Genomic DNA, 18,294 nt, shown 5'->3' with positions numbered 1-18,294 from the left:
ACAGTAAATTCAAGTCAAGTAGACTCAAAGATAAAGCAAATATCTGCTTCTAAAGTATATAATGGAACTCCTAGTATAGCACAAGTCAGTCTCTTTCCTTTTTAGGGTAGTTTTAAGACCTGCTAATAATCACAGATCATACAAGACCACTTAAATGCTGATTTGAGGTCTCAGCCCTGAACTGAACAAAGCACAGTCCTTGCAGGTCATCTTTACATGTAAAAAGTCCGACATTATTATATGCTGCAACTTCAGGAGCTCAAACCTTTTTTCAGCATTATGAATTTTCACTACATCCTATATAACTGTTGTGAATGGCTGATATTATCCTATGATGTTTATTATAGAACTATGCCAAATATGTACATGACCAAACATAAGTGTTCTCCTTTCATGTATTTCACAAGATTCTAATCCTATATTAATTTATTTTTCCTAGTGGTACATCTAAAAATAAATACAGCACACGTATTTCAAAACATATTGAGGTTCAACGTACCTACTAATTCATTCTAGGTCTGTATTTAGGAAATGTCTGCCAATGAATCACTAAGAATTAGTGAGGTGAACCAACAGAGGTGAAACAATTGAGGTGAACCATAGAAAAAAATGTGTAAAATTGATTCAGATTCCACCTTGCAACAAAATGCTTCTAAAATATTGAATAAAAATGACAGAATGATCCAACTTTATCTGCAGTGTGACAGCATCAATCATCTGGTACACCCAAAAAAAAGGTTACAACAAGATTAGATTCAAAAAGCATGAAGGATGAAATATGACTTGTTTTCATGAGTATTTAGTTCCTATGGGTTACAGCTGATGTGCTCTGACAGGGCTGCGGCAATGAGGTCAACCAGGAACATCTTGCCAACCCATCCTCCAAATCTCAGTCTATCTACTTCCACAGCAGTTCTTACACTGTTTTTTCTGAATGAACAAAACAGGCAGAGTATCATCAGGTAACTGGGGTGAAGTTCTTACATTTCAAATGTAAATATAATCTTTTTGCTGCAGTCTTTTGACTTCTTTTTTCCCTTCCAAAGACCATACAAGCAAGCAACTCCCATTGACTTCAAAAGAAACCACATCTTTGTAGCAGAAATGAGTATTTTTCTTCCTGTTCTTTTCCACTCTTCCTGTGAGATGTGCTTAGTTTTTGAATCTAAAGCTGCACTGTCAACATAGCGAAAAGCTATAGAAAATACCAACTTCTCCATCCTTGATATCTGCCAAATCTCTCTAGCCATGTGCTCTGGCCTGAACACCTGAGACTCCAAATGTTTTCATCTGTCCTGCTCCAGTTTGCCCCTTCCTGAAAATACCAGATATTAGATATGGAATATCCACAGCTGCTATATGCAACCTTTCCTCAGGTATAGATAATTCCATCTATTGCATCAATAAGAATTCAAATGATATTTATTCTGCAGATGCCCAAAACAGTAGTGGATGTATAAAAACTGTACTCAAACAATTTGTGAAAAAGACTGTGGCCTCTGAAATGAATAGTCAAGTTTAGCTGTTTTTTGTGATGATGCTTGTGACGATGTTGTAATCAATATCAAGTTGTATACAGAATTATAATATTTTCATTTAAACTTCCTAAAGATGCCAGCCATGCAAGTAGTAATCTTCCAGTCTAATTTCCTGACAGATTTCCAATTCAATATCTCATAAAGAAAGAAAAATATAAACCAGGTCAAGGTCTCTATTTTTTTTATCTGACACTATCTATCTCGTACACTTCTTGTGTGAACAAAAATCAATAACAGAACTTCATCAGCAGCATCTGTATTCCTTGTCCGTTTTGCATGCAACAGAACATATCTCTAGTGAGATTTGTATAGCCTGTCAAAGAAATCACACAAAACTAGGTAGTAACAATATTAATAATAATGACAATACTTAATAGGAGAAGTTAGCTTGATCATACATATTTCAGATGTCATCCTATTTTCAGCTGGCTTGTTCACACCAAACTTGAAGGGAGAACCAGGAAATCCAGATGCTGGAAGGAAGACTATTTGTGATGGCACCTTCTCCTGAGTTCTCAATGAACAGCTAACCTAATATGGTAGTAGGCTAGAATGTCACAGTAAATTGATATTAATCAACTGTGACTAAAATAAAGCCACTGACATTGCTGACCCTTTTTTAAGAAATACCAGAAAAAAGCACATAATACTTCCAGGTTGAGCATGATCTGGTAGGTACATGAAGAGGTTAGTTGAAGTAAATCATATTCCTAAAACACTTCTGAAAAAGGCAGGCTCCAAGAGCTACAGGTACTTCTATGCAATGTCTTCTATAACACATTATGTTATCACTGGAAAGATTAAATCTTTACTATAGGACTCAGTAAGAACCCCTTGAGTCTTTTTTCATTAATAATTGTGTGCTCTCTGCAATGTTTACTAAAATCTGAGAGGCCTAGCATTTTGAAATTCCCACCCAAAAGATTCAAGTAAGACAAAAACCATATAATGCACTTAATGACTTTTCAATCTAGTAACCACATCTTTACAGTTGGGTACCACAGCTGGCTTTATCCTCTTAGAAGGAACATCAGAGACCTCTATCAAATTTCTAGGACATGCATAATGGATGAATCCCACAAAGTGTTGCATGCAAAGGCAGTGATTTTAAAAGCAACAATTGGGAGAAAAATGTCAAGGGTCTAGCTTGTCCTATTTTGCATGAGCTTTCAACACTATTCACTAATGTTGGCAGAAAAGGTTTGGTTCCGATCTACAGCTGCACACCTCTGTTGCCAAAAATTCAAAGTCTGTCTCTTTAGCTGGTTCCATAGAGCTTGACCACTTCCCACATGATCCTCCCCTCACAGGGATGACATATAAAAGCATAAAAAAATTCACTGAGAAAGCCACACCTATTGTATATGCTTACTTCTGCTTTTAAAAATATTACCTGTGTACTGCATAGAATTTCAGTAGTCTGTATCTAACTGGAGGGGCATATTTTCTACTTCATTTGAAGTTAACTATTGCCTATGAAGTCAATACTTGATTAGTGCATGTGTTTCAAATAAGAGCAGGTAAAATTCAAGAAATGTAACTCCTTTTAGTCCTCCGTTTTGCTTATCCTGGAAAAGGAGACTGTGACTTAGTGGAAGGTGGCACATTCCTACAGCTTCTTCAGTTTGAAGCTGGGATTCTGCCTGAGCTGTTTTCAAGTCTGTTCAGCTAGTTATCTGCCTAAGGGTGACACCGAAAACCTGCTCAGTTTGGCAGCAACTTGGCCAAATATATGATCAGTTCAGCAAAGATTTGTGAGATGTTCCCCCTCCCCCTCCCTCCTTTCTTCTTACCTGCCCTCCCCTAAGAAAATGGAAGAAAGACAAAGTATCCAACTAAAAATCAAGCTGATATAAGGGACAAGCCCCTCTCCTGTGTCAAATAATCCCTGTCCTGATGATTGTTGGCTGAGTTTTCATTTACTAAATCCTGTCACACTGAAACCTTCAGTATCAAATGTACCAGCTGGCTCTGGCTGTTCTGCCTCCCCCCGTCACCACCGCAGGAGCTGCACTGCCAGAAGGACACCTGGGCGACCTGATGCTCTATAAAGCATGGCACAATCGAATCCCTGTGTCGGTGCTACCTGAGCATTATCCTATCTGCATCTCTGCTTCTGCCAGGGTTTCTCCTAGAGGCAGGAGCCGCAGTTGGCAACTTGAGGGTAACAGCTAGTGATCTGTGTAAGAATTCTGTGGATGTAGACACAGAAGTGGGAGAAAATGGGGTAAAACCAGTATGTGCGCATTTATTCTAGCTCAAGAAGACTGCCCAAACAAACACACAGATTGAGCTCTGAAGGGGTAGAGGGATTCTGACCTTGTAGCTTGGAAATGATGACTGAGGAGTGTTTGTTGTTTTGCATCTCTTTTGTGTTGTTTTGTTCTGTATCACTTTTCCCCTAATTCAATATCTCTAATTTTGAATTGGCATTTTTCGTAGATCACGTGTCAAATGCCATCTGAGGTCAGTTCCTATTAGCCCACTATTAAAATAATCGACACCCTCCCTGCTCCTTTACCAAAGCTGGCTGTAAGAAAACAGCTACTCACGTCTGTCCACAGCACTGTAAGCGCTGACATCAGTTCAACCCACTGAAATAATCCCAGTCCCCAGCAAGAGACCGTAGCCCTGACCCCCAGCCTGAAGGAATAAGAGATACCTGTCCTGAGAGAGGGACACTCAGGCACCCCCTTGATGTGTGGCCTGTCTCTAGAGAGGCCGTCCTTGGAAGAGCATTAGGACTGCCCTGAAAATGAGAGCTGAAGTCCTTCTGTCTCTCGCTGCTTCCTAATTCGAAAGAAACTGGAAATGCAGGGCAGGTGTCATGGCTTCATCTCAAAAAAATGTTAGCGTACAAAAATTCCAACTGAATTTACTCTGTCTGCTTTAGTAAGGAGAACATGGCCTACAAGAAAGCCCATAGACCCTGTGAAACAAAACCCAATCCATGAAGACTAAAATGCAATCAGTAACAATTTTTTTCCCCATTCACCTTCCTGAGCAGCAACGGGAAGCAAGCATGAACATTTTTGCAAGATTCCTACTCTTTTCTGCTATGCCTGCTACTCTGTGACTACTATCAGGCTCTCTGTTCTACTTTTTGATGCTATTCACTCACTATCCAATATAAAGGCTGTACAAAAATGTGTCCTAGAGAAGTTTAAAGAAAGACTCTAAATCAAAAATAACATCATTTTAGAGCATTCACAGCTTGCACTTGACCAGGGGTACATCAGGGAACAGCACTTTTTACAGCCACAGCCAGGAGGCACTGGAATAAACAGGGCAGAAGTGGCAAGAGTGAAGTCAGTGAAAATGGGAAATCCTTCCCACTGCAAGAACCAAGACAAGAAGGACACGCTGGGGAGCTAGAAGAGTAGTTAGAGCACACTACCCCATGGCACCTACTGCTTGTGAGGAGATTCATGCACAGCAAGACTGAGAATAATACAAAAAAACGCAGGTGGTTGCAGAAGATAATGGTGCAGGACCACGGGAAAAAAAACAGAATAATGAAGCCAAAATGTGCCTCATTTAAAACTGTGGTTGACAAAGAGCCAGAATATTTACGACAGGGAGCAATCGTGGAGGGGTGAATCAGCTGCTGCAGAGGGTGGCCTCCCCATGGGGTGTGGAGAACACTGATCCTGAAGCCAAGAGAGCTACGAGCCATGATGGTGGGAAGCCCTTCAGGATGTATTCCCCAAGTGGTGTTTACTGAATGGGGATGGCTGACACCTGCACGAAGGAGACCTAAACCACTGCCACTTCCACTGACAGGTGTGGAGAAACCTGTCCCCTGAGGTGAGACCATCACCATAAACTTCTCCTGGCCTTTTTTAGGCAAGCAGTGCTTGCAGGGGCACAGCACAGAAGCAAAATCAACATGGCAGAGATATCCCCCTGCATTATGTCTTCCCTGGTGTCCTCTGGCTGATGCCAATCAATTGTCCAAAATGTATTTAAAGTGAAAATCAAAAGGGAATGCTCTGCTCTTAGAGCAGTATCTGAGCTTTTCATTCAGGTTTCATGGGAGCTCACCCACAAAGGTGAGATGCATTTGTGATTAAATTCCAGAAGCACGGCTAACTCTAGGCTGAGGTTATTTGTCATCAGATCTTCTTCACATGGAGGCCAGAGACTCTTTTTCCCTCAAACGCTATTTCTGTTTCTAAGTCTATAAGTACAGACAAATAAAATTGAGACATAAATTGAGTCACATAAAACTAGGAGAAGGTCGGCTCCCTGTCTCTTCAAAATGCCCTGTGGAAATTCCATTTTGATTACTTTTAAGTGCCAGAAAACACCGTGGAGGATACAAATGCATATCACATGTATCTGCAGACAAAGAGTATCTGCCTTAATCACAAGTGATACGGTATCTACAGTAGTGTTCCTTCTTTTGTTTTTAATTTCTCACAGAAACAGGCTCTGTTCTCTTCCTTGCATTATACCCCAAAGTAAAAAGTAAGCTGATTTACTATCAGTTGCATATTTCATAAAATCACATTTTCTCATGTTTATAAATTAAAACTCTGCAAGGACTGTTATAAGACTTGTTTGTATGTGCACAGTGAATTTAATCTACGCAGGTCCCATGCCTGTCAGCCTCTCACAACTCTGGCATATTGCCTTTTTATTAGCATTAACTCATTTTTTGCTGAAATGCTCCTCACATCTCTCTCCTCTTAAAATGGAGATCGCCATTTTCTCCATGACCACACCTTGTCATAGGCTCCAGAGGGCACAGAGAGGTTTGGGTTGGAAGGGGCCCTTGGGGGCCAGCTGTGAGCCCTGCCCCGGGCTGAACGTCTGGGAGATGGTGTGAAGGAGACCCCACACCTTCCCTGGGCAGCCACCCTGAGAGGCCACCCTCACTCTGAGTCTTATTGTGTAACCAGAACTGGCATCCAAAAACACATGGCCATCTCCCTTTCACATTAGAACATGCTTTCCTGCCAGCGAAGGCCATGCTCCTTGCATGGGCCTGAACTTCCATCTCCCACATTTCCCCTTCCTTTCCTGAAACCTCTTTGCTTCATCACTCCATACTTCTCCTTGCTGCAGTCTTTCACCAAAGACCTTGTCCTTGAAAATAACTCACCTATATTTTCACCTCATGGCAGGAAATCAATTAGCTCCACTTGCCTTCCAATTTTCACCTTTTCTTTTCTGCTGCCACTGGCTCTTTCATAGATAAAACTTACCTTACAGCAGAACAGTATTTTTCAGTAATTTAGTGTTGTATTAATTTCTTTTGTATTTCTAAGTTCATGCATTACATATGAAGCTACGCTTTTCCTTTCTCATTGTTTCACATATTACAAGTAGGGTATTTTTTCGCATAAGGTTAGCTGACACTCCCAATTATAAGATCTTGCATTTAGTGCAAGACAAGCTTTTCCCCTTAAAAAAAATCAGTCCTGGCAAAGACCGAAACTGAAAAAAAAAATCCAAGCAAATACCTTAATATACCTGCAAAAATACGTTTGCCAATTGCAAGAATAAGGAAAATCAATGAGATTTGTCCCTGGATTTGTAGATTTTTAATAATTTTCCTTAAACTTTTCACATGAAAAAAATCTTAAGGCATGCAGAATTTGGTGAAAAATTCTGAAATTTGGCAAAGGCCATCAAAAGTGCCTTTAAAACAGACCACCAAAACTTGGGCAACCACCTGCAAACTCTGAGCGGCACAGAAGAACTCGTTAAACTACTTTTAACTGCACAGAAATCTTGTCTGTATTTCAGCTGCACTGAGTGTGCTCCTGGGCATTGAGCTTAGAGCAGTGAAGGTCGAGCACCACACAGCAGATACTGAGTAGGTGCAAGACCTTAATGTACCAGGAGACAAGGGAACAGCACCTGTATCATTAGCTCAAAGAAAAAGGGAGAGCATTTCTCTTTCCGTGGACTGAAGATGCAGTACCCTACAAAGACTTCCTTCTCCCAGGAATTGTGGGGTCGTTTATTCTCCTGTCTTGGCTCTTGTGGAAAGTACCCTGGCGGCCAGATCTGTACAATTTACTTTTATTGCTTCAGCTCTCTTATTTCTGTACATTTCCACCCTTTGTTAGTGACTAAGATCCCATGTCCTCTTACTTAGAACACTAATAACTGGCACTTCCTCTCAATTCTCTTTCCATGTGGAATTTAAGGGATGTAATAATTATAACCAGCAAACTCTGCAAGAGCCAACAATCAAATCTGAGGCTGTCAATACTGCAGCAAAATATTTTAGTATCATCACACATACTATCCTACCACTTTGTGGCTGCTCTAGAGATTACCTGACTGCTGCTATTGTTTAGAATTACTAATTTTGCCACAGTCAGAACTGGTAGTCAACTGGGAAGGGTGGGTTAATTCATTGGCGTATGGCTGTGCAAACAGGTATTTCGGCGTTTGGTGTAACAAAGAAGCAGAAGCCTCACAAGATGGATGTCCTGTGAGGGGAACCTCCTGTTCAATCAGCAGCTGATCGCTTTTGGAAATAATCCCTTGATATACTTAGTTCAGTGGTAGCTGTTCAATCTCTTTTGATTGCAGAAGGTGGTGAAGTGCAGCCTCAGTGAAAATGTACAAGATGGGACCAAAACAGTTTCAGATAGTGGGGCTGTAAGGGAAGACACTGTGCAAAAATAGATTTTTTCCTATAATCACTTTCAGATGTGACTATAGCACAAGTTAATTGCTCAAAAGGTGGAAATGTCAGAATTAGGGGGGGCTACTTCTGGTGTCTGCCCCTCGCTCCCTCCCCCAGTGTAGTCCACATTTATCAGTAGTCCGCAGCAGACCAGCGTTAAGCGTCGCTTGCAAACTGCAAGCCCTCTGTTGTTGGTGGAGCTCCCATGGCCATTTGGAGCTCCCTGGAAGTGTCACGACATCTCTCCGCCAGGCAAAATATGTAAAACAAGCGAGTTTCTGCCATTTAATGAACATTACTTGTACATGATGAAAGGCTAAAGCAAACTGAAGCAAGTGTCTGCAGGTTTTGTTCATTCAGCTTGGATAAATGTTCTCTCTCTCTCACTGCAGACAGGATAGGTAAGAACCCCGCTGAGCAAATGCACAGAATTCTTGATTTGTCATATGGCAGGGCTTAGGAAGAAGAAAGCCAAATAATTGCAGTTTGGTCTTTCATCCTCCTCAGTACTGCACTATGTCCAAAAGAAAAAAAAAAGAGAACAATCTATAAAGTATATGCCAAAGCTACTATGATTACGAAAAATACATATAACCATCAAACAAGGCTTTTGTGCCAGACTTGAGAGGTGGGAGCTTGTCCAGCTGTCCCTGAACGTGTAGTACAGCCCTACCTTTATGTGTACTTAGTGCACCATGCCATTATCTGCTGTCCATTAGCTTTCACCTCCCCACGAGGCCCGACACGGACTCATTACTTATGTTCTAGGGCTTTGCCCAACTTCAGCCGAGCAGAACATATTTGAGGCCTGTGATTTCCATCAGCTGTTGTGTCAGGAGCAGGGCACACGGCTGGTTAAGGTCCATCATTAAGCAGCTGCTCCCTCCAGCATGCTGCCAGCTGGGCAAAGCACAGTCCGGGCTACACAAAGCAGAGTTTGTTAGGTGTGAGTGCCGGCGACTGCAAGTGTAGAGCTGCCAGATTAGCTCATGTCTTAATTGCTTAGAAGAGACAAATAGAGGGCACCTAGATCACCAGCCTAAATACAAACTTGGTGTCTCTGCTGCTGGAAACACCCACTGCAAACAAAGTCCATAATGTCACTCAGAAAACCTTTCATTTTTACCTGTTTTTCTTTCCCTTCCATTCTTATTCTTCTACCAGCTTTCTTAGGATGAGATTAAAGTTATTGAGTTGAATTGGAAATAAACTGTGGAGAGGAACAGTGATTTCCTTTCTCAAGGGCTGGTGAAATTATTACAAAACACACTTTGAAGTACTTCCAGTTATTACAGCACTTTCCAATACTCCAATACCTGCAGAAACCAAGAGGCTCACTAAATGGGTAATTCTGCCTCTAGATTTTGACCTGTTGTAGCTGTTTGAAATAAATGGGAAGTGGGTGGTAAAGATGTGGGAGTGGAGGGAGACAGAGAGGAGAAAAGGCAGACTTTCTTTAAAGTGATTTTTTTCTCTCGGAAAATCAAATCTTCTGTTCCCTCAGCCTAAATTTTGAGAACCTTGAACTCCTCTCCTGGTTCCTGCAGGTGGTGTTGACAGGACTCGCTAACATTTCCTTTTATAAATAGCTCAACTGGTTCTCTCGGTATCCACTGACATGAAGTCAACAAGTCAACTCTCAATGAAATTATTGCACATGGTTTTTTCCAGGCGGTGGCTCTATGGAGCACAGATACCTAAGAGGTTTCTCTTAAAATCATGCACTCTTTTTGAAATCCCCTTTATTTCACAAAGGGAAGCACAGAAATATTTCTACACAACCACGTCTGAAAATCCCCTCTCTGACCTAGAAGAACAGGAGGCCATGGGAGAACCCGATTACTGTTGCTTATGTGGTCTCACAACAGCTGGGAGCCCAATTGCTGCTGCTATAATAAATGGCTTTCCATGGTAATGGAAGTACATGTAAAATACCAATTAATCTGAAATGCAATCAGTCTAGATACATTCTGTCCTTACTGGATTCAATAATAAAAAGGAGAACTAGAAAATGTATTGATATTTCAAGCTTTTCCTCTGTACCTCTTGGGAACATCTATGTCACAGAGGGAGACAAAAAAAGCATTAATTCTGAATATTCTGGGACAGACAGACCCTAAAGCCAGCGGTCCGCTGGAATAACCTCTAAATGGCTGGCAATAATGAATCCTGTTACATCTTCACCAAGTCCTTGGCCAATGCTTCTGCTAAGAATTCCTTAGGCAGTACCTAGGCAGCCTTCTCCTCGGGGAAGAGGAGATTTGGAAACACCCATGGAGTTGCAGCAAGCCTTGTAACTTTTATTTCTATGTGTCTGGCAGGGGTGAGCCTTAACCAGAAGTGAGTGTTCTTGATTATGCCAAATGTGTGGTATAATCTGATGTTTTGTCTAACTTCAGAGGTGTCTACTCCTGGGTTCCTTAGATCCAAATTAAAAGAAATATATATATTTTAATCTCTTCCAGTTGAAGAGGTGATCAAACACACAGTGGATGGGTTCCTCCACTAAAACTGTACACGGTATCGCAGTAATTCTTAAATGGTTTCTGCTGTCTAACAGCAGCTCTACAGGCAACTTCAGCAACAGAGCACCTGCCATCACGAGACATTTGATATATAGGCTCAATGCTCACCTAGCCCTGTGCCCACAGAACACTTAACTCCAACCTTAAAACTATCTTTATTGACATCCTTTCTCATTCTTACATTCCTTATGACCTGATGCAATGATCCATTATTAAAAGTGATTTCTTCCATAGTAATGAACATTCTTTTACTAGCCCCCTCCCCCTAACTCCTCAATTTGAATTGCATAGTTAAAAGTTATTATCTCAAGACCCTGACTTGTTAAGTTCAGCAAAGCACCGACAGATTCCCAGAAGCTTAAATGAAACTGATGCTGATACATCGTAGCACAACAGGTAATTTTGCCTAGCAGGTTCTCTGAGTCGCTGGTTCTAAATAATGGGTTTCCTTACTCTGGATTTCAAAAAGTGGTAACAAAACACAATGAAGACAGACTATCTACCACATTCTTTCATGCCAGTATGCTACACAGTGCAGAGGTTTCCCCTGGAGAACAACCTCCCTTCACAGTCGCCCTGCCCTGACTCCAGTTTTGTTCTGCTTTCTAAGTCATTTAACACCCCACTTTCATACAGTCGGCGAAGATGCAATTTCTTGTCTATCTTCTCCATACCTGGGTTTTTGTCCTCTTGCTGATATGCAGGGAAGTGTGCAGGATGTAAAACTTTAATTCAGCACAGCTAAAATTCACCTCTGAGCTGCTGTAATATGAAATACAAAACTGGCTTTGGATGGGCATCCTGCCAAAATCTTCATTGAGGGGGAGAGAGTCAAGTCGAGTGTCACACTGTTGTTGTGGGGATCGAAAAACTGAGCTGGCTTGCTTTCGTAGTATAGCTAGTTTTACTCAGTGAATTCTTCACTACAGTTCTCCGTTGGAAAGAACAATGGATTAAAATTTATCCTTTGATGAAATCTTCAATGCCAGAGGATAAAACACAATACAAGGTACAAGAAAAATAAGAAAAAACGATAATAAAAGGACCAACACTACCATGCATAAGTTGATGGTCTCTCTAACTAGCTGTATTTTGCCTTAACAAATCTTGAAAACTTGAAGAGCAGGATACAAACTCAAACATTCCTACAATAATCTACCCAAACTGCCTGCATTCTGTCTGACTTCACTGAGAACCCTGGTAGGGCTCAGCAATAAAGTGGAAACAAAGGACACATTTCAGCTCAGCTTCAGTTTCTGAAACCGTGGGTGTAAATAGCTTATGTTGTGTTGCATGTCCTTGGAAAAGTGCAGCATGAGAAACTCTACTGGCTTCATTCTTGGGGCTCAACAACAGAGTTTAAAATGGGGTTCATTTTTAAAGCATGATGAGATGGAACGATAGAAAGCAGTGGATGCTCTGCTTATCATGGCTCTTCTAAGGGCTCCAGCTTCTGTGCTGGTGAAATTCTAGCCCTTAGAGGCTGCTGGGCTTTCTTTGCTCAGGCTTAAAGGGCAGTCAGGCAAAAGCATTAACTGCTCCCAAAACAGCTTCTGAAATGTGCTGATGCTAAGGACACCAGCTGGACTGCAATGGGCACACCATCTTTGGGTAAATATAGTGCTGAAGCTCTTGTAGGAGTGGCACGTAATACCAGAATACAAATACTGCAGAAGCATGCACACTGCCAACAGTACACAGTGATCCTGACAGAATTCTGGGTTTCGACTTGGGTGGTACAAAAACTGAAATGAGGATATCCACAGCCACTGTGGAACACATCTGGGAAGTACGCGCCAGGAAGGCACAAAGACTACCGAGCCTCCAGGTGCAAGTTAGGAACAAATCAGTCTATGTTGGTCTTGACAAATAAATTCTTTTGGACATCAGGGAAATTATGTCCTGGAACAGACCTTGTAGAGTGGTTGTGGGAGCAAGCATCTGAAATATTTTGAAGCAGTCAATGCTGGTTGATATTTTGCAACAAAAGCTGGAAAGTATGCTTGCAAAGAAAACAAAAATTTATTTGAGATAATGCAGTGTGATGGTTTTAATCGCTGTTTCCTCTGGTCATGTTCCTGCTGATAATCTAATATGTTTGTTCTGAGAAAGCTAGAATAAGAAAATTGTTCCTACTGCTCAGATGTCTCAAAGGAGGAATTTATAACTGGAGGTAAAAACAGGTTATATTCTGCTGGAATGCAAGAAGTGCTCTAGCTTAGGAACTGCAGTCTAAGAGCTGTAGGAATATTGTGGGATCATCCTCCAAAGCACTGTCATTTGGAAGTGGTGATCCTAAAGAGACAGATGTTGAAAACCAGCTTACTAGAATTGGAAAACCATAGTTCTCTACTCCAGGTACTTAGACTTCAGCAGTACTGCACATTTCCAATCTCTCTATTTGAAACCCTTTGCCTCCAAAGAATCAAAAATATGACTGTGGTAAGTGCAAAGTGAAGGCAGGTGACATGATACCTCTCTTGAATAGTCTAACCTCAAGGTTAGATGATCCAAAAAGAGCCTTTCGCTTGGGTCACCCCACATTTCCTGCAGGCAGTGAATTTCCCCAAATCGGTTATTTCACCATGATCACAGTGTTGGGCAGGACTCTTAACCCCCAGTGAGCTCTGGAGCCCGATCCCCACGAAAATAAACCTCAATGCCTGTTGCTAGTGGGTAACATGCAAACCCCAATGGGTTTGTCCTTTGTCCCATGTTCAGCTTTGTTTAAGGTCAACGTGCATTTGACCAAAGAGCAGTAGGCAGACAGAAAACAGCTTCTCGCTGCTGTGAGACCTTCTTCACGCTTTCCTCCTTTCATCCTCTCCCTGCTCGGCCACATCCCTGGCAGCCTCACCCAGGCAAGGGGCCGCTATGCGCTCGCTCCCCTGCCGGCCAGCCAGGCCAGACCTAGGTGGGTTCCAGCCGTTCTTACGTCTCCAGTCTCATCACAGACAGCTTAACTAGCTTTACAAGCACTGCAAATTGCCTCCTGCCCTGCCATGGTATAAGACCAAATTGTATTAAACACAAGAAAAGGACTGTATTTTCATAAACTTAGAAGTAGAGGAAATAATCTATTCATGCCTATTTCATTGTCTATGAGGCAACTCCCTTACTATTTCTGTGTTATCCTTTTGGAAGACCTGGCTTCATGTTTCAACCTCATTTTAGTGCTTGATATTGGAGAAACTCCTTTCTTAAAGTTACAGTGGAGAAGAACTGTTGCTGTCACTGCAAATTTAAGCTACCAGTGTGACCAATTTGTCAATTCCGGGCAAGAACACCAAAATCTTATTTTATAGTAGGAACAGAGCTGCAATAATTCTGTAACTCAATTAACAATCTCTTAAACAAATACAGTTAAAACCTGTGGGAAGATTTTTTTTTTTTACCTATATGACTTATTTCACTCTGAACAAAAGACAGAACCACTCGATTACATATTCAAATACTATAAATTCTTTTTTGCAGTCAATAACAAAGCTGCTGCAGTTGATAAAAAGGTTTTAAGAAGAATAAGGTATTTATTTTTATTACAGAGCTTTTGTGGTGTCTTTCCCTCACAAGACTATCTTGATTCCTTTTAATAAAGATGCCTTTGAGGAAGCAGATGCTTGTCACAGTGGTATCTAGCAGATTAAGCCTTTTCCCTCTGAAACTGGGGGGGATTTACAACCAAAGAGCCCTGAATTATAGGCACTGCAAAATTAAAAGGCAATTCTACTCTGAAGCTCTGTTGCATGCTTATATTGAAACCCAAATAGGAAAGGACAAAGCAGAACAGTCTGAACTCCTTTGAGTCATGATATTTATTTGATCTGCAGTTTGGGGATCACCTCTTGAGCCCCAGTTTGGGCTAGCACAGCTGTGTTCCCCCTCTACATCTACAGCACTAGTGGATATACTGTTGATGATGGTAAAACCCAAAGTTTTCTACTAAATGCTGGGTAGCTGTGGGGGGGATGAATTGGACGCTCCTCATGCCCGTGTAACGAGACCCGCCATGCAAACACTCGGCCTAGTCCACGTCCCAGCCCTACACCAGGCATTTCAGTGACAGAGGGCCTGGCAGAGTGACAGCCTTTAGTTAGCTCGTGAAGCTAGCTGTGAAGCTGAGGGTACGGGGAGGTACACCCCAGTCTGCCGACCCCCTCCGATCAGCATTCATTTCTTGGGAATGGGAAGCACCAGGACAGTCAAGTCAGCAAGCATCGGCCTTGCTGCCTGCAGTGGGGAAGAACTCTCCCTTGCAGCCAGCGTAGGCAGGGGCCAGCTGATGGGCTGGAAGGGTTCTGGAGGAGTCGGAGGAGTCAATGGTGCTGTCAGAAGCATCTCTGGGAAAGAAACAAGGATATAAATTTAAAAAAAAAAAAAAAAAAGTTCATTATATTTTTTCATTAGAATTTTATAATAGAACTTGCAGCGCTACAGGCTGGGCACAGAGTGGCTGGAGAGCAGTCAGACAGAAAGGGACCTGGGGGTACTAATTGACAGGAAGCTCAACATGAGCCAACAGTGTGCCCAGGTGGCCAAGAAAGCCAACGGTATCCTGTCCTGTATCAAAAACAGCGTGGTCAGCAGGACAAGGGAAGTGATCCTTCCCCTGTACTCTGCATTGGTGAGGCCACACCTGGAGTATTGTGTTCAGTTCTGGGCCCCTCAGTTCAGGAAAGACATTGAAGTGCTGGAGCGGGTCCAGAGGAGAGCAACACGGCTGGTGAAGGGACTTGAACATAAGACCTATGGGGAGAGGCTGAGGGAGCTGGGGTTGTTTAGTCTGGAGAAGAGGAGGCTTAGAGGTGACCTCATCATTCTCTATAACTACCTGAAGGGAAGTTATAGTCAGGTGGGGATTGGTTTCTTCTCCCAGGCAGTTAGCAACAGGACAAGGGGGCATGGGCTTAAACTCTGCCAGGGAAAATTTAGGCTGGATATTAGAAAGAAATTCTTTACAGAGAGAGTGGTCAGGCATTGGAATGGCCTGCCCAGGGACGTGGTGTACTCACCATCCCTGGAGGTTTTTAAACTGAGATTGGACATGGCACTTAGTGCCATGATCACTTAGTGCCATGATCTAGTAAATGGACTGGAGCTGGACCAAGGGTTGGACTTGATGATCTCTGAGGTCTTTTCCAACCCAGCCAGTTCTGTGATTCTGTGACGTCTTGATACAGGGCTCCAACAAGTAGCATGATAATAACCTGAAACATCAGCTTTTTTTCCCAACTGATGTTTCATGAATGATAAGTAAATGTATTCAAAATGCTATTTTATGCAAGTGGTAGGACCTCATCCAGTAGCCTTTGACCTCAGTGCAACTCAAAATGTATTTCCTTGAGGAATAACTTCTCTTAAGTGCTTTTGCTTCCCCAGGTGCCTTACCAGAAGACATGGAAGGACATAATAAGTGTTGAGACCTCCCCCTCTCATCCTGCCCACCATCACAAACTTAAGCAGATGAAATTATATCAGCAATAGAAAGAAGGAACGGTACACTTCTACATGAAGTCGTGATGCTAAGCTTGACTTTGTTGAATTTAATATTTTTATAGTCTCAAGGCAGTATATTTGAAAGGGTGCTATAGCCTCTCAATCCTGCTACCTGTGATCATGAGAAAATAACATGTCTTGTTCTGTATGATTTGGACATGCTTCTTTTACAGCTGACAGGCGAAACAGTCTTGAAGTTTCAGTTAAGTAACAGACTTTGCTCTCTGTCCCAGATTCCTATGATGGATATTCAAAGCCTATTCACAAAAGTGCTATAATCTTCCAGGAAATACTGTATTTCAAAGCAATGTTTATTTGGAGTATTTCAGAGTTTACATTGTGCTATGATGAAAGAATTGTATAAATGCCATTTATTTATTTATTTATTTCAGGCTGCCCAGGGAAGTGGTTGAGTCACCATCCTTGAAGGTGTTTAAAAGGTGTTTAGTCGAGATTCTTAGCGACATGGTTTAGTGCCATAGTTAGGTTATGGCTAGACTCGATGATCCTGAGGGTCTCTTCCAACCAAAATGATTCTATGATTCATTTAAAAATACTGTTTCAGACTAGGATTATCGTTCTTCTCTGGAGACCGGCCGAACTAAAGTGGCTTAAAGCACCCACCAACTTAACAAGGCCTTGTGTATGACTGCACACTGCGTGAAGCAAGCCCAGGTGACACAGCTATGGGGGGGATCCAGGTGGGCTGCTGAGTGAACCGCTGTCCCTGCCACTCTGGATGCCCTCGCCAAGGGGCTTTCCAGCCTTCTGATAGCAGGCTGGGTTGTCTGCCTACAGTAAATTAATAAACTGCAAAGCATGCCTACAGTGGACCTAGACCAGAGTACCTTAATCATGTTGGTACTAGAGGGGATTTCAATAATTTGCCTTTAACCAGAAGTTTCTTTCTTTTTCCTTCTCCTAGAGAACCTAATGTTAACAATATCATACATTTCTTAATTATTTCAGAGCCAGCATCATGTCATGCCACAGAAGATTATGATTTCCCATCAAGATGAAGTAGTTTGGGATAAACAGATTTCAAAAGAGGAAAGTGAAATCCAGGACAGTGCAGGGATGGATTATCTGTCTTGAAGCTGTACATACAGTCTAAGTCCTTGTGCTTCATGACATTTAAAATATTTTTGGATGCTATGGTTTATTGATTTGGTAACAAGTCAGTGAGTTCTTTGGGATGCTCAGCAACATGGACTCTGCATGCTTACCAAGCTTGCCTGTTCACCAATAAGCCTGTGATAGGAAACCAATTTGTTGCTAGCACCGGTAGATGTGGAACAGAGGTTGAGGACAGGTTTGGAAGATGCTGTGAGGAAAGGCCTATTACGCTTATAGAAGAAGAGACTTGAAGACTTCAGACCAAAAAATATTTGCAGAGTCATTATCTTTTGTTTGGCAGAGACGTTATCTTTCCCTTTTCCACTGCAGCAGACATTTCTAGCTCTGCATGTCTACCAAGAGCAGTAATGACAGAGGGGGAAACAAAGATGCATGACTATTGCAAATGCTCCTTTGACAAGTTTATTTGGCTGTACACGTACAATTCATTTTCGAGGCAATGGTGGATCTCATGGTGGAAAACTACCAAGTCAGTGGGAAGCAGGACTGCCAGTTTCAGCTTGCAAAAAATCCCAGTCTGCCATGGACGCCTTTGCACGGGTCTGTGGGAGTGTCGCTGGCTCTGGAACTCCAGTGCATTCTGACCACGTTACATACTTTGCCCACATCAAGTAAACAACTAGGCTTACGTATCGCAGCAGCGAAAACAAAAAAAATGGGAAGGAATCTTCAAGCAGTGCTTACATGGGAGAAAAAGTAATGATGAATGCTTCAGAAAATGGTCAATGAGGCAGAGCATTCTCCTCCTGTTATTCCTTGAAATGGTTCAAACTATAATAAAAATCATTCCAAAATCAATTGCCAAATCCAGTGATGTTGAACATAGGCAAAGTTGAGGATTGAAGCCATGCTCCCTAAGCTTAATGCAGGGTCCAGACAACAACAGCTAGACAGTCTACACTGCAAACCTTTGAAAGAACCAGTGCATGAAATTGCAGGGGGTTTAATTAAT

The 18,294-nt window shown here is 42.0% G+C and overlaps 1 protein-coding gene across 1 annotated transcript in view; it reads right to left on the bottom strand.

Moving 5' to 3' along the window:
- Positions 1-18,294, bottom strand: part of ANKH (ANKH inorganic pyrophosphate transport regulator) — a 98,240-nt gene that overhangs the window by 40,855 nt on the left and 39,091 nt on the right. The gene's annotated exons all lie outside the window — the stretch shown is intronic.

The sequence above is a fragment of the Columba livia genome, chromosome 2, assembly GCF_036013475.1.
Source record: "Columba livia isolate bColLiv1 breed racing homer chromosome 2, bColLiv1.pat.W.v2, whole genome shotgun sequence".
Classification (NCBI taxonomy): domain Eukaryota; kingdom Metazoa; phylum Chordata; class Aves; order Columbiformes; family Columbidae; genus Columba; species Columba livia.
The sequence above is the reverse complement of the archived record's forward strand: the minus strand, read 5'-3'. Positions and strand labels throughout refer to the sequence as shown.